We start from the raw sequence: 15,942 nt of genomic DNA on the forward strand, positions 1-15,942 counted from the left end.
TGGCGCTGGGCTGGGGGGGGGGGGCGAAAGAATGGGAGGAGTGAGTTGTGTTTGGATAACTTTTAAGTAACTGAAGGCAAAGGTGAGTCCAATGAACTCCTCGTCTCCCCCATTGACAGATGTAAGGGAGGAATAGTGGTTAAGAAAATGAATATTACGATAAATATGGCAGAGATCTGATTAATACGTGACATAACTCCTAACAGATGTGAAATGAAAATGACGTCAGATTCATTCGGGGTCTTGGTGCGTTAAATCCGTACACCCCTGACTCATTAGTGCGTGTGTGTAACCTCTGTACTGAACAAAATTGTCTGACGTTGGCCAAATAAAATATTAAAATTTGCGTCCTATAGTGAAAGGGTTCAGTTAACAATATTTTTATTTGTTCCAGTAATCGATCTTTCTCTCACACACACACACACATACATTTAAAACAATAAAAACTATTAAAAATATGAACCGGTAAATAGACAGAAGGAAATGTAAATAGGAACACGAAATAGATACTTTGCACCGGCAAATCAGCCCACCATGAGCCCCTCTACACGCCTCCCTCCCCTTCCTCACAAGGCCATCATGCGGCGGTGGAGTCTCACGTCTGTACATGTCGGTAAACAAAATACAATTCAGTTAACCAGTATATAAGTAGTGGAACGAGAGGAGGACAGGTTGCTAAGATGGCTTCCCGCGGGTCACAAAATGGCGTGAGGTTACATAAGATGAGAAGGAGGAGGAGGAGGGAGGCGACCCTGGGTGTGGGTGAGCATTGGGCCACGACCGACCAACCACACCACCACGCACACCTTACCTCACTACACTACTCCCTGGCTCACAGTTCAGTAATGGCGATGACTGGTGATACGATGATGATGATGAAACGATGATGATGATGAAACGATTATGATGATACGGTGATGATGACGACGCCGAGATGACAGTATAATGATCTTGAATCACCTGAAAATTGGACACCCCAGCTTATTTCACGTGCAATAAGCTGGGGTGCCTTACTTTCAGATGATTCATAGCTGTAAATAAGTTTTCTCTACCATGCATAACATTTGAAGTTATTAATAATTAACCCTGCTCGTGTTCTCTGGCAATGTGGTGAAAATACTAAAGCTTGATCAAGAACTACAATTGACTAATGGGACGGTGGTGCAACGTAAACGAGATGAAGTGTAGTATGGGGAGAGAAGGCACGTGAGGTGGTGGTGTGAGGGTGAACATATGGCAGTGGAAGGGAGTAAACCGGGGAGGAAAACAGTGCTACACCACACGGCGACGGGGGACGGGGGGGGGGGGCCGCTCAAGGTCACCACCTCCAAACATACACCTGTGACGTCATTCATTCTCTTTAACTCTACTAACACCCGCCTTGTACTCGCTGCTTGTGATAAGATAGTAAGATATTTCACTAATACAGTATCCTACCCCGTAATATGCTCTACCTGCAGAGTATGGATAATATTACATACAATACATTTATCTATTCGAGTTTGTTAATATATACTACTTCAATGAAATACACTTGGAACAAATTCGTGTAAATTATGTTCACAGAAGATCGTCAACTGATTACCAAAGTAGCAGCTGAACTCCGGGAAGATCTGGATGAAACTGGATAAACTCCCCTTAGGCGTCCTCGAGTACCTCACAGTCACACGGACACAATATGAAACCGACAACACAGTAACACAGGCCATCTACTTCCTGCTCGGCAGATTACAACCAAACAAAATAAAACTGTCCTACTGTAATTTTTTTTTAACATGATCATACACAAAACCACTGAATATTTAAATACGTGACGTGTTGGTGTTGATCACTAGAACACTCACAAAGGAACGGTTTCTTAACGAAATAGGTATAACTTTCTTTGGTAAAACAAGGTAAGTACAGTAATTCCATATATAGACCAACTGTGTCATTTGAGACACTTTACTTAAATTAGGACAGGTTAATACCGACACCAAAAAATTAGTATCACCTGAAGATTACCCCACCCGTAACGTTGTATAAGAACATAAACCTGTTTTTCATAATCTAATTCAAACCATTTTCATTAATCTGTATGTATTATTACATAAGAACATTATAAGAACATAAGAAAATTAAGGAGTCTGCAATAGGCCGGTTGGCCTGTGCATGGCAGCTCCTGTCGAGAGTTACTACCACTCTCTATCATCCATGAATCTATCTAGCCTCCTTTTGAAACTTTCCAGAGTTCCCGCACTTACTACAAAGTTGCTAAGCTTGTTCCACTCGTCCACCACCCTATTTGTGAACCAGTTTCTTCCTATCTCCCTCCTAAACCTAAACTTATCCAACTTGAATCCGTTGCTCCGAGTCCTATCCTGCTCGGATATTATAAGAACTTTATCTATATCCCTTTATTGATTCCTTTCACCCACTTAAATACTTCTATCATATCTCCCCGCACTCTTCGTCTTTCTAGGGAATGCAAGTTTAGTTTCTTTAACCTATCCTGATATGGAAGGTTTCTAAGTCCCGGAATCATTTTTGTTATTCTTCGCTGCACCGACTCTAGTGAATTTATATCCATTCTATAATAGGGGCACCAGAACTGAACCGCATAATCGAGGTGCGGCCTGACTAGCGCAAGATATAGTTGCAATAAGACCTCTGCACTCTTGTTACTTACACTTCTAGATATAAAACCCAATACTCTGTTTGCCATATTTCGAACATTAACGCACTGTTTTCTAGGCCGTAGGTCCGGGCTTACAAGTACCCCTAAGTCTCTTTCACAAGTCGACTTCTCTAGGTTGATGTTGTTAAGGCTGTATACATTATAAGTATTTGGTCTTCCAATATTAAGTACGCTGCACTTGCTGGTGTTGAATTTCATTTGCCATTTTCACTGTACATTCGTGAATCCAGCTCCTTCTTTATTTGTTCATTACATGTTTACGTATACTAACTGTTTATTAATGTAGTTGTCGTCTACTGCCAGTAATAGGGTCGTCAGCTTGCCATTTAATCCCTGAAATGGGACAAACGGACGGCATTTCTCAACGCTTTAGCCAATGTCAACCAACTCCTGTTCCTTCTTTAACATGAAGTAGTGTGCAGTGCATTCGAACTAACTCCCCCACAGGCCTTTTATTATCAACAGAACTGACACGAACATCGGCGGGGTTTACTGTGTTAAAGAAGGTGTAGGTGTACGGTAATAATAACACTAATTCCAAGACTAACATATTCCCATAAACTTGATGTCTTGAAAATAGATTGACTAAACATGTTGTCTCTTAAACATACAAGATAGGAGAACAATAACGATCTTGGTTGATGTCCAGATGCCAAGTGCCAACATAAAAGGTCATTGAAAAAGTGATTCACATCCGAGTTTGATGACGCGATATTTAAGAAATATGTAGTTTTGGCCAACAAAGTAAGGCGGAAGCATGTATTAAATGATGGGAGAGTGGCGTGAGGGATACTGAGGATAACTTACCCCCAGGCCCGTCACGTGAGGCGGCGCCACACACGTGACCTGAAGAAACGTGGCAGCTCAACTCACCCCCCCCCACGCCTGAGAAACTTGCAGCTGGCAACACACCCATACGCTATAATAAAGACGGAGAAGACAAGGGGAACTCACAGGCCACTCCAGTAGTTAGTCGAATATTAACAAAATTTGTTTCTTTAACGCTGACGAGTATTAAGGTAGTAACAAATTCGATAACTAAGTTTACTGGACCCCATACAGAAAATAGGAGAACTACAGGATGTTGGCAAGGTGCACGGGGGAGTTGTGGCAGCTCCACACCTTACGTAAACCCTGCCGAGACTAACACACCTTACGTAAACCCTGCCGAGACTAACAAAGACCCTGACCTTGCCAAAGCTATGAAAACTGCAGCCTTCGTTTCTACAGTGGAATACACAACTTTATTAAAGACTAACCAAGTTCAAAAACACTTACACTTTGACCACCGTTATCTACTGCCGTTATATAACAGTTTTACAATGAGGTGTGTTCTGGTTCGTACTTACGTTAAGATTCATTACAATAAAAATATAGTATTAGAATTTGTAACAGGTGAACAAATTGCACTAAATTATATCTTAATAAATTTTCTGAATGACAAACTAGAGAAGAGAGAGTGCCAAAAGGGCGAGTCGCCAAGACAGTGAGTGCCTGGGAGGCTACAAACCAACATTCCCGGGAGGCCGCGGCCGCCTCTTGTATAACTGACTTTCCCGACCAGGGCGAGATCACGTGAAGATTAGGCACCCCAGCTTACAGTAGTTAATGATTAAACATTCTAATACTAACCGAACCCCCAGGTAGCGTTGTTTAAACATCAGATCAACTAAGGTGGGGTGCCTAATCTTTGTGATCCCTAATAAGTACTAAACACTGATTATTATACTAATAACTAATGAACTAGTCATTACACAATGCAACGATAACTCAATATTTTAAATAATATAGTTTCCTCCATTCTTATGTTAATAAAATGTAGCAATTACTTACCATAAACAATTGTCAATGTAATCGCTAATTACTAGTCGATATACTAAATAAAATATATGTACAGACAAGTGAAACATGAGGGTGAGGACATGATGGGGTAGGGGGGGGGGTGGCGACACGCTCACAGAGGCAAGTTGTTTAGACTATCAAAACCTGAAACCGCGCTAAGTTAGCCCATGCCTCACTATGTAACTCATGACAGAAACTGGTAAAGGTGAGCCTCGAACATTTGAGTCATCCCACGCAAAGAAAAATCGGTCATGATAATTATGAGGATATTATTTATAGCTTACTCCAAACACTGCGAAAAAAGACCGTATCCAAAAAAGGTGTTTGTCGTTTTTGTCAAGGAAGTTTCCCTGAGGCTGAGTATCGAATCATAACGAAGCTTTGAACAATCAACGTGAGGCAGAGGGTCTTCATATACAGTATTGTACAAGGGACTCGCTGCAGCTAATAACACATACACTGGGGTAACTGTAGTAGCTATCGCCATTTGCATCAAAGTATCATATATTATATTCTACTGTGAAAAGGGGTTACAAACACTGGTGGATCATCAATATAGTTCAATAGCGAAGGAGTAGAGTAGGAGGAAGTGGTAACAAGTGGTGTGGGTGGGACGTGTGGTTCGTGTTGTCAGGATGGCACCTTCCCAGCCAACCCTCCTTCCCTTCCCAGCTCCCCTTCCCCCACCTGTGAGTGTCAACCTTCACGGGCCCAAGTAAACGGTCGGGTGACGCACAATACGGTAACTGCCTAAATTATTCTTGGCTGTCATCTTCTGGCTCACTAAATGCATATCTAAAATTCCACACACCTTTACAGAAACTCCTTCGTCTTCCAATCTTTTGTGGGAGACTTCAGACATCAATAAGCGAGGACAATGTTGCTATTGTAATACAAACATTCAGGCGATCTCCACGAAAAATCTGTAAAGCAGTGTGAATACATTTTTTTTCCGAGACATCTTGCATATAGAAATCTACAAAGTATATTTTCACTACAGTATGCCCAAAGGAATTTTTAGTGTGAACCTATTAACATCCCGTAGACTTTCATATCACGGTTTGCCCAGCTGGGATATGTCGGGAATCACAAGAGATAACTGTGAATACATGTATCCCCTCCCCCACCACACACTCACACACGTCAACTGTTTAATGTTTAGCGACGAGGTGAATACAGTACTCCTGACGGTGGTCTGTCATAATGGAGCGCCACCCCCTCCTTCCACTACTTACGGTAACTATTAGCTAGACCGGTGCCACATGTTAACAGATCACTACAAATCACAATGAAACGTACAGTAGAGTATTGTAAAACTAAAAAAGAGGAGGAGAAGGAAAAAAAGATTCAAGTAATGTACTTGAATCTTTTTTTCCTTCTCCTCCTCACCCAAGAGAAACTGTTGCAAATGGGTTCTAATCCTATGACGAAAAGTTTATAACCGATGAAGTAACACAGCACATTCAACCACCAACATCAGTAAACCTGCCAATGTTTACCCCAAGTGATTTACTGTAACTCTTATTAAAAGCTGTCTTCGAGTACACGCAAATGGGACAAACACTGGCAGAGGGCATCGAGTAAACAAGATTACGGCCACTATACTTTTTAATTCTTAAGAGGCAAAATTTGTGGGTGCAGGAATATCATGGGGATGAGGGGTGTAAGGCTGTAAGCAGTGCGTGGTGGTGTAGGCCAAGCCAAGGAATTATGGACCTTGGGCCTAGCACCAGGCCAGTGTGTCGAGTCATGAAATGGGGAAGGGGGGGGAGGGGGATGGGCCGCCAGCAAGTGCAACGACCCCACCACCATCACCATACACTGTACAGTGGAGTGTACAGTGTACACTCCACTCACACAAGCCCCCGCTACATCACTACAACGTTATTTATTGTTATCATGTCCTCGTCCTAGTAATATTTTTTTTTATCGCCTGTCAATTTACTTCCCGGTCGGTCTGTTCTTTGTTACGTATACAGTATATGTTCAGTTGCATTAACTGACAACCACATATTGTCCTGCCACCTGTGGAATTCCCCGATGACTAGCACGTTAGTTTCAAAGTGCAATCACCGCAGCAACTGGTGCTTTAAGGGGCAGATTTCAAAGCTATCAGTTATAGCAATATATAACCTTGGTTAGTGCGTCATCATCTTAGTAAAAAGCCTTCAACGACACAGGTCATTGTAACCCCGTGTTGGCAGTTCCATCTGAAAGTATGTCCTCGTGAGTATTTCTTGGATTACGAAATATTCAATATTTATCAATACCAATCCGTTCTCCGTGATGTATGTGAACAAATAGGAATGCATACTTGTTATCAAACAGAAAGGGAGTTATATTCGGTGCAGAAGGGGAGGTTTTGTGTGTGTAAACCAGAGACAACTTAATGACATGTGGAGAATTCGACAAGTCATTCTCCGCACCTGCGACCCCCCATCCGCGGTGTGCAAGCGAGTATACACACAGTACACCCCCACTTTCACGCGTCACACTCCCCAAAACAAAATGAATATCACACTTACCCACGTAAAATAAAACTTAAGACACGCGTATATCTTTCCTCACAATCTTGTCATACTTCATCAGGATTCCAATAACATAATTCATAAGAGATGTTCGAACATAATACCAACCACGTTCTCCGTATAGTATCAAAAAGCGAAAATGGGTCCGGCAAATTATCTTATTTGATGAGGTGGTAAATATTTACTGTTCATAGTGTATCCAAACTCACAACTACTAGACCAAGCTTATAATCACAATATATTGACGGTAAGGTTTGAGTGTACACGTGATAGTTATTTCCTTAGAGAGTAACTGGAAAGCCTGAAATCATAGCCCAATAAATTTTATGTATTTGAATATCTCATAACAGAGAATAAGGCACACTTCATGAATAAAACCAGTTTTACCCAGTTTTTCATCTGGCGGCCTCCCCTTGTCACCACCATAGGGGGTATGTACTGTATAGTAGCGCCGCTGCCAGGCAAACAAAACCTGCAAGTCATCAAAACAATATATACAGTATCTCGTAAATAATTCTAGATTTAATATTTAGTTTCTTAAAATTTCCTCAACATGTAGATGCACTTAGTGTAAATAAAACGACATACAACAAGAGTACTTAAGTAATATGTTTGGGTACACGGGACGTACCACATAACCCACCAGCCGGCAGCCACCAGCAGTTGTTTGGTTGGCAGCGCACAAGCCACTCTTCCTTCACGCCTGCCTCAATACTTGGACGACCGCTCATCTTTTACACTTTCTTAGAATTCGGTCTCGCCCTGTAATTCAGTGTTGGGGAAAGTAGTAACCTCATCGATCCTGTGGCGCGCCGAGTTAGCTTCCTCATCTCCGTTTCTGCCTGTCGGAATCCGGTGAAAATGTGCCATCACGAAAGCTTTATACAATATTTGGGAAAGCCAACGATAAGCTACACCTTATTTTTCATGGAATCCACACCGCCCTCCTTAAAAAAAAAGTTCTCCAATGATCCAAAACGTATTTCATGTAGTCTATAATTGGCTACGGCGATACAATCATTCAGAACAGTGACCCACCTACTACACAACATCAAAATGTTGATAATATTTTGAGGGGAATGAACCAATTGTTAATCATTGTTCCCTCACATTGTATCACAAGTATTGCCAAGTATATTAACCATAAACGGAGGGCATCGAAACTTGTTTTAATACGTTTGTAATTTTATTGTAGGTTTATTTTCCATTTCACGTTCGCTTTCTATGGAATATTTACTAGCATCAGTAATTGGTTAGGAAAAAATGCCACTTCTACAGAATGCTGGTCATGAAAGACCCCTGACCTTCATTCTTTTACCTTGGTACAATCGATTATAAACAATTAACCAAAATAATCAAGTACAAAACAAATTCCTAGTTGTCCTTGGAGTCTCCTTCAGGAGGAAGCAAAACACCAAGCTGCACTTGACTGCATCACTGCTCTACCCCACAACGCTGGCGTTCCCCTGGTCGAAAAACTGAAGTTATATAGTAATATCCCCTCCCCTTGCCACCGAGGCCGCCACAGTGGCGCCAACATGTACCATAGCATTTACTTGACAAAGGAAGTCCTTATATAACGTACGCGGGTCGGGCGTAACTTTGTTACAAACTACATCTGTTTTCACCCTCAATAACACATACTTCATGTAAATCCACAATGGAAACGTGGACAAGATAAATCTCGATAAATCCACACAGGAAAAGTGAGCCATTGTTTCCCTTTCCCTGTGTGGTTTTAACGAAATAATACATAAATGTAAATATAAACGAATAAGCTCTGTATTGTTACCTCATTTCAATATGTAACAAATGAGGCAATTTTTTTATAAGCTATAAGTACTGTACATCCATGAAATTGCTGTCGGACATTAACAGCACATGCCCTGAGAAGCTTACTTCCGTTACAGTGTAATAAAAATTATACTTAATATCGAAGCCAGTGAAGGTCACATTCTACATCTCGGTAACAAGGCTGAGTAAATACAAATGGCATAATAACGATTTTTTCACCTTTAATATAGCTACCACTTTAAAACTATTATACCAAAAACATGACAAAAGTCCAGTTGTTACATAAACTTCAATCACGATCACGATAAATATCCGGAATCATATACAATATCAAATGTTACATAAAAATATGGCCACTGGGCTGACATCAACTCTCCATTTGCACCAATCAAATGGCACACGACTACTTTGGCTCCTCCCTTAATGTGACGTAACTGGAAGAGTGGCGTATAGGCTTATTTTAGCGGAAAAACATTTCCACGTGCGTTTACACAACACACCCAATCAAATGGTATTTTCTTTGCTCTATAACACTATATGATAGCACTATAATTCCAAGACCATAATACCGGACAACTAGAAAGAGTAGTAATGCAAATAAGAGTTAAAATAATTACAAGATCGGTCACGCGGTGGTGCCACATCAACCCAACACCCACACTATAATTTAATTTTAGCAATACTAGTATAAGTGTCACAATAAAAAATACCATTCTCATACATTATAATAGTACTGAATTCGCTTATTTTCTGATATAAAAATTTACTGGCGTTAAATATACAAAAGAGGATTGTATTGGTACACATTTTCACTAGACATCTGTTGTGTTGTGGTAAGTCAAAATCGTCTTGATGAAAAATGACCCAACCAATACTTTAGTTTCCCCTAAGGCGCCATAACTGTACACACACTATCATTTCCATTGAGTATCGTTCAGTAATTTATGGTTGGTTAGATAAAAGAAATTATGAAAAATATAATTAATAAGAAGCACCATGCTAAGTATGTGTAAACTTGCATAGTATAGCGATTTCACTGAATATTTATTTAATTACAGCGTTAGCTATTCCGTAAATCGAAAACGCCTTACAATAAACGCCTTAACATAATCTCTGTAGTGTATAATTTTGTTTAAGGCGTTTATTGTAAGGCGTTTTCGATTTACAGAATAGCTAACGGGTTAGCTATTCTGTATGCGCAGACGCTGCTTTTGAGCTGTGCGCATGGAATATTCAGAAGGAAGAGCTCACACCTCGATCAGGCGTTATTAGCCTTGAGCAAGCGACCAAGCGGCCCGAATAGCTAACAACCAATTAAGGAGTTTCTCCCACGTACAGTACACTGTGTAAATATGCGGATCATAGCCGCTTATGGAGAATATTTTGATAAATATTGAAGAGTTGTGGGCATGTAAGACATTAAAAAACTGTCATATAATGATAAAAATAATTCTATATACGGTAGTATATTGGATAGGACCTAAAGCAAAGCGTATGGCGTGAAAAAATTGAAAAGGATTTCGCCTAGTTGAAACCTGTTTTGGCTCCGCCCATTTTTACGTGGGCGCTGTCCGAATTCATTAGTCGCTGGTGAATTTGGTGTAAAATATTGCTAATTACTCAAATATGATGAAACTTTAACATCATTACTCATAAGACACTTTAAATAAGGGTGAACAGGTTGACTAAAGTTCTGTAAATACAAAAATTAATACTTAAAACAAACCTAAATTCGTCGTATTTATCTATGCGAACAGCTATAAACAATGTAGTATAGAGACGAGCGTACTTAGTGTGATTTAAAGCTCCCACCCCGGAGTGCGGACTACCCACATTTAAAACAGGCCGATTTTTATTTCATATTTATTATTGACTGACTTTTTTTTACGTTTTTGTCATTTTTTCCATAATTTTCTATATATTTTCTTAACTATTTATTTCCGTATTGTGTCTAAAAACAGTTCTCCAGTTTTTTTCCTGAAGACTGTGTTGTACAACAGTTATTCCCAAGACGCAGTACAATGTATTTTTTAATGGCAATCCGGGAAAGCTAACGCGTTAGCTCCGTGCTTCTTAAAACGCCTTTAGTATGCTTGCCGACAACGAAAACCTGACGTTAATACCATACATCTAATGCATGTTTACCGGAGCGATTATCACTTGAGCGTATAAATAAATTTACCTAAATAACTCATACTGCCGTTCTTTCCGGATCACGAGCTAGGTTGTCAAGGAATATATGCTTCACTAAACCAAGACATTCACACCAAAGGTATACGAGAAACTGAGTTTATATTTGTCACGTGAGTGTCGAGGGTGTAAACAAGCCATTTAGACCGTATACCCCAGGGGAAAACTAGAAAGACTGCCTTACGGCGCAGGTTACCTAAAGAAAAGTTTTCTCACCTGTTATTGATGTGTGGTATTGGTGGGTCACTAAGTCCACCCTGTAATGGTGGTTAAGTTGTCATCGGGGCCAACAACTCTGGAAAGACAAGTTTAGGTGATATAAACTTACATCTGATTATACAAACACGGAACTAATGTCATGAAAAAGCCTTACAAATGAATACTAATAAATGTATGTCCAACTGAAAAATTAAATCGATGAAAAATAAGGGCCCACTCCAGTTTTATATAAACAAACATGTATTCTTAAAAGAGAATACATAACATAACAAGTTGGAGCTACGTAACAAAATCACATGAATGGTAACAGCAATCTTAGCATATTAACACAAGGACAGCAACACTCAGTGAAGTAAGAAGTATCCCCTATCCACAAATAGTCGTCACGTGCATATTAGAAAACACGAGGTGAAAAAAGTGGAAATATGAATATGGCACACACATGACAGGGGATGACGACGTTTTATATTTACGTCACACCCGGGGCGAGGGGAAGTGCCGCCCATAACATGGTGAGCAAAAAAACCTACCCCAACACGGAGGGACAACGCACATTCACCACCCACGTGCTTTGTCAGTCTCTTACCTAAGTGTCTCATATCACGATTCACGTAGCAAATGCCACGTTATGCATGCTAACTAATGACAAAAAAAATTCATGTTAATTCTTTATTAACAAAAACAGTGAGGGGGAGAGTTACTGTCCCTTAACTGGTGTGGATGGAGAGGAGTGTTGGGGAACGGGCGAAAAAGACCGCGAAGGTGACGTAATGTTACATAACAAATGTTGCCAGGTGCCGCCACATCTTACAACTACTGTATGGTGATATTCGCGAAATATTATAAATTTCGAGTTATTTGGTGCAAAATTTACAATGGTAGTTTTAAGATGTTTACTTTGGTTGAATGAGTAATTGATTACAATCAATAAGAGTTGCCTTGATATTTACTAAGGCAGTGTGCACCAACAGTATCTAATATCATTCACATTTCTACACCAAGAACAATTTACAATACACCAAACACAAAGCCCTGTCTTGTTGGGTACAGTATACAAGGTATATTCTCGCTCATCAGCTCCCACAGATATTTAACGAGGACATACACCAAGATGCCGACACATTGAACTGACATGTGGAGTGAACAAACACGCTGGCAGTACTGTACTCGCGATCAAAAAAGGAAAAAAGTATTTTGCACATTGGAACCGAGGATTTTTTGAAATGATCAATACATATACTGCAACGCAACCACCAACATGACCCACACTACACATATTCGCAAGCTTAATCTTTTTATTTATAGTATAAACTGTGCATATGATAATACTTACTATGGGTGAAACCTATGAACGGTCTACCAGACCAAGCTGTGGAATCACGAACAGAACTGGGCTTCTAAATAGCCCTTGACAAAATTATAAAAAACACTGGAGATCCTACACAGGCCACTGGCGTCCTTCTCTCCAATAGGTAAATACAGGTAGGGTAAAATATTGACCTCCGGGGAATCTCGCGTGATATAAGTTGAAAAGATATTTGATTTGATAAAATGACGACTACAGTATATTCTATAGAGACAATCTGAACCGTATTGGTGCTAGGTAACTTGGTTAAGTGACTTCACTGCACTAGCTTTGGGGAATAACCTGAGGTTTATGAATCCTAACCCTGCTTCATGGCGTCAACGCTACAGTATACGCCGAAAAGAAATTAAATACTAACTTGTCCAAACTATATTCCTGCTTTCTTTATATTTAAGTATTGTGAACTTCTTGTTCGTAAGTACAAAAGCTTTTTATTTAGTATGGAGTGTTTATCAAGAAGCCGTTTTAAAGGCGCGCACACAATCGCTTCCACCAGAATCTCCAGTACAATATAAAGAACGACCTATTGTTGACAAAGGGAAATTGATAAATGGAAACACGGGGACATTAATTAATTTTCCAAAACACACACACACACTGCATTTGAATACTTGCTGAGATTCATTGTCATATAACTAAGCGATAAAGGTTAAAAACAGTTCCACTTCAAGAATTTACAAAGACCAACAAAGGCGTTAACCTGCCGGGTTAGTGTCGAAATGAGAGTATTCCTATAAGTCGTTTCAACTTTCACAAACACGGCGTCACGAACCAAAAACAGCCACTTCACTGGCGCCTCTGGCCGACTGAAATACTGTATCTTTAATTTCCAAGTAATTGCTAGTGTAGAAACAGTGTAAACATTTAGCGAGCGGTGCTTAAAACTGCTAATAGTGTATTGTATAATAAACTAACTAGCTAAATATATATATATATATATATATATATATATATATATATATATATATATATATATATATATATATATATATATATATATATATATATATATATATATATATATATATATATATATATATATATATATATATATATATATATATATATATATATATATATATATATATATATACACAGTACTATATTCTGAAATTGTTCACTTCAAAACACACTTAAAGTCTGGTTTACAAGAAAAGCAATCACCTTGGGACAATACTGATTGGAGAGGAGCAACCTAATGATCGAAGGAATGGTACAACTTCACCCAGTTAACTATTCTACCAACAGCTTCAAGCATAAGGACCATACTGGAAATAAGCATCAGATAGCTTTGTTGGCTTCCTTGGTTGAATTGCCTCACTGTTTACCACTGTTTATATACCTGCAATGTTTACATACATTGGATACAGTACAGTATACCTGCACAGTCTTTGTATATTGTACAGTACTGTATGGTGTTGTCTATATGCATGCTGAACCATGTATGTACTGTACTGTACAGTACCTGCATTGTCTATAAAGTACAATACAGCCTACTGTACTGTATACTGCACAGTATACTTAGCCAATTGTAAATTTGCATTGTATTAAAAATTTATTAAAAAAATATTGACCTTTCTATTTTCATCTACTTATCTACTGTATATTAATGACAATATTTATTTAACTCAAAAGTCAAGCAGTTAATGAGTGAGACATATGAGGATAGAGTAAAATGCTGTCAATTTAACAAAAATAATCAACCATTGTGTTTTCTTCTGAGATAAAATCAAAATATTTAACATTTAAAATAAAATCATTAAATATATCATTGTAGATACACTCGCTACATCTCAAGCTGGCAGGTAAGTTATGTGATGCTGAAGGGCTTCCCCAGTCTTGGGAAAGCATATCAATGTCCTGATTGCCTCCCCACCTTCTTCTCTACTTTATTTGGCACAAAGAAATCTTGCATACTGAAGATGCAAATGTTGCTTATGGGTACACTATTGGATGTGATGGGGTTAATGAAAAACTGCTGGTTGTAAAGCATCAAGAGTAACAGCTTCATTGCTTATTCAAACAATGTGTTATCATGGCCAGGAAAAGGATCCTCTTGGAAAGATGTCTCATTTGTTTATATATTACTGATAAACCATTTGGAGTTGAATAATTAATGTACTGTACTGTACTTCAGAGTGTTTGATGCTATACTGCACGATCTTGTGTGGCCATATTTTTTTTAATAAAAGTACTGTACAGTATACGTAGTACAGTAACTACACTAAAAAAACAACTTTGGTTTAAACTAATGAGTCATCTTAAATTTTCTTAGAAACGTTGAATTCTAATGTTTATTCTTTATGGCTCTCACGGAATTGATTGAACAAGGTATTTGAAATACAGTACTGTATGTGCATGAATTATGAGTTAAGAGAATTTCCTGTTAACATGAACTCCAATGTTATGGAGTAATTGAATAATGATTTTAAAAGTGTTTCCATTTTACATACATATGTACAATACTGTACAGTAAAGTACATAATTTAAATTTGTCTTTATTCAAAATACTGCAACGTACTGTAATGTAAATACTGTACTGGACACAACTTTTGCGATAATACAAAGTGTTTGATTTAAAAAAGGGATATGTTCCTGAAACAACTTGCGTAAATTGAAGCCATTTTTCCCACTGACTACCATTACATAAAGGGAGATACTGTACTGTACATTCCCACGAAAAAAGTCTCCCAAATGTAAATATAGACACTTTTAAACTTATAGTTTTGTGGGAAACAAAACTTCTAAGCATATGTATTAATCAAAATGACATTGATAAAACAGTACCATACTGTACCAAGTTTATTTAATCCATATTAGAATATACAGTACAGTATTCTACTTATGGGAGACTGTAGGTGGTCCATTGATGGTGGACAGATGGGGTTACTGGGAGGATGATGGTGTAGCAGCTGGAACATCTGCCTCACCACCACATTCATATGACAAATTATCCGTATATGTACAGGTATATATATAAGCACAGAAACATAGCCACACACTAGCCTGCACTACAGTACACTGTTTACTACCCGTTTTCAGCAAGGAATACTTTCGGTTGCCCATGCCAAGAACTCTGCTCTTTGAAATGCTAAGAAAAATACCATCATATTATTTCATTAAACTGGGGCTTCGCTCATATACCAAAGCGCTGAAATTTATTTTCGTATTAGCAAATTTCATAAATTGAGGCTTTGTATATCGAAGCACTCCTGTGTATTGTACTAGTTGCTCAAATTTAATAATAATAATAATAATAATAATAATAATAATAATAATAATAATAATAATAATAAACGGTTTACTGAAAAAGTTCTGCAGCCCGA

The 15,942-nt window shown here is 38.7% G+C and overlaps 1 protein-coding gene across 2 annotated transcripts in view; it reads right to left on the reverse strand.

Moving 5' to 3' along the window:
- Positions 1-15,942, reverse strand: part of LOC121877331 (serine/threonine-protein kinase VRK1-like) — an 81,935-nt gene that overhangs the window by 51,407 nt on the left and 14,586 nt on the right. For both annotated transcript variants that reach the window (XM_042383033.1, XM_042383031.1), the window contains exon 2: positions 11,248-11,326. The gene's annotated coding sequence lies outside the window, so the exon portion shown is untranslated. The remainder of the gene's footprint in view (positions 1-11,247; positions 11,327-15,942) is intronic.

The sequence above is a fragment of the Homarus americanus genome, unplaced genomic scaffold, assembly GCF_018991925.1.
Source record: "Homarus americanus isolate GMGI-L3 unplaced genomic scaffold, GMGI_Hamer_2.0 scaffold367, whole genome shotgun sequence".
Lineage (NCBI taxonomy): Eukaryota > Metazoa > Arthropoda > Malacostraca > Decapoda > Nephropidae > Homarus > Homarus americanus.